The sequence below is a fragment of the Halyomorpha halys genome, unplaced genomic scaffold, assembly GCF_000696795.3.
Source record: "Halyomorpha halys isolate HHAL.00 unplaced genomic scaffold, Hhal_1.1 Scaffold794.1, whole genome shotgun sequence".
Taxonomy (NCBI): domain Eukaryota; kingdom Metazoa; phylum Arthropoda; class Insecta; order Hemiptera; family Pentatomidae; genus Halyomorpha; species Halyomorpha halys.
This window is the reverse complement of record NW_027104664.1, coordinates 699,572-701,430: the sequence shown is the minus strand read 5'-3', so window position 1 is coordinate 701,430 and position 1,859 is coordinate 699,572. Positions and strand designations below refer to the sequence as shown.

General features: G+C 30.2%; 1 non-coding gene across 1 annotated transcript; it reads right to left on the bottom strand.

Moving 5' to 3' along the window:
* Positions 1 to 1,767: 1,767 nt before the first annotated feature.
* Positions 1,768 to 1,839, bottom strand: TRNAW-CCA (transfer RNA tryptophan (anticodon CCA)). The gene has a single exon. It is a non-coding gene; the product is annotated as a tRNA-Trp (tRNA).
* Positions 1,840 to 1,859: the final 20 nt, after the last annotated feature.

Sequence of the window (1,859 nt, the reverse complement as noted above, 5' to 3'; positions counted from 1 at the left end):
AATATTAAGTACAGTTCAAAGAGAGTAGCAATAGGTGGATAACAAGTAATTTGACTTCTGAAATATAGGACTCAAAGCAAAAAAAGAAAAATTGTGGTGGTGTAATAAATTTTAAGGCATAGGTCAGTAAGGTACAGAGAGATTAATTTACTAACGGAATAAATAAATACTACAGTTATTCAACTCCGTAGATCGAATAGAAAAGAATCTTTCATTGAAAGATAAATGTTTATTATTATATTTCTAACATAAACTCGAAAGATACAAATGGAACTTATCTCTATTAAACAAATAAGTGACAATAGTTTTTAGATAAAGCCATCAGGAAGCAGTAATAATAATTTTTTCGGTAATAATAGTTTTGTCTCGATTTTTATAGGTTCAAGTTGATCACTGACATCAAATCACAGTTGCTCAAGACATATAGCAAGGATAGGAGACCTTACTCGATCTTTGTTAAAGTATATTATACATAATAGGGACAGAATATCATTAAATATAAACAAAATAAATGAAAAGAAAAATAACTTAATTCTGATATCAACATGAATAGAACACAAGAGGTTACAGATATATAATAAGTATTATAAATATTTAAAAGACAAAAGGGGTTTACATCGAATTTTACAATGAATAATGATGCACATCCTTTAAAATGTATGACAAAAAATTCCATAGAGAATTATACCAGTAATATGTTCAAACCTAACCTAAATGCACACTGTTCACACTTCTAAACTAATAGGTGTTCGGAGACACTCGACTACCTTCGGGATTCCACCAAGTTGTGATACCACCAAAGTGTTGGTACGATACTTTAACTAAAATATCGATACTTGATTCACATCCATCCTAATTCTAGTCAACGAAAATCGATTAAAATATATAATGCCAATATATGAAAAAATAAATCGTTAAAATAAAGCAATTTAATTTTAAAAATCCGATTATGAAAATTATCTTGCCCTACACACCTATCCCTTCTAAGGGACGCGGTGTTAATATATATCTCCCTAAACATATTAGTGGGTCGTTACTGAAGTCGTAATCTATAAGCAATGAATCGGTATGGTAGCCGGGTGCCTTCCACATCTGAAGGAAACTCAAGAGTCTTCTGAAAATAAAAAAGGTAACATTCTTTCTTGATGTTCTATCATGGATGCCAAGAACTTTCTTTATGGTTACAGTCACAGATGCATGAGATGGAATTTACTTGCCCAGAGCAGTAGAGTGTAGTGAAGGGCACCGCATTACTACTCAAAGTTTCATTATTTAATTTTTCTTTTAGATTAATTGTATGATTGTCAAAAAAATCACTTTATTAAATTATGAATGATTATTATTTTATAACGGAAAGATTGAGAAGACTTTGTTGTTTTCTGATGTTATTTTCTCGCTTGATCTAGATTTTTAGAAAATTTCTATTGAAGTTGAACACTTAAAAATATAGGTTTTAACTGCTCATATCTGCTGTAAACTAAATGTTCTCCAAACAGAATCATTAGAATTTTAAATTGAAAAGAATAGGTTGTCTTGATATATTTTATAACAAATAGAAAGCTGGTTACGGGTTTTTAATTTCTTTTAGGAAGGATTAAGTATATTGCAGAATGAATAAATTCGTCAAAATAATGACGAAGCAAACAAAATAAATAAATTATTATCGATGGTTGTTTACTACAATTTATCATAAACAATGTAGCTTTCTGTGACAGAATGTAATAAAAAAAAACATCAATCAAACAAAAAAAAAATTACAGATACTGTTGACCCCGACGTGATTTGAACACGCAACCTTCTGATCTGGAGTCAGACGCGCTACCGTTGCGCCACGAGGTCTTAGTAATGAACATCAGAAT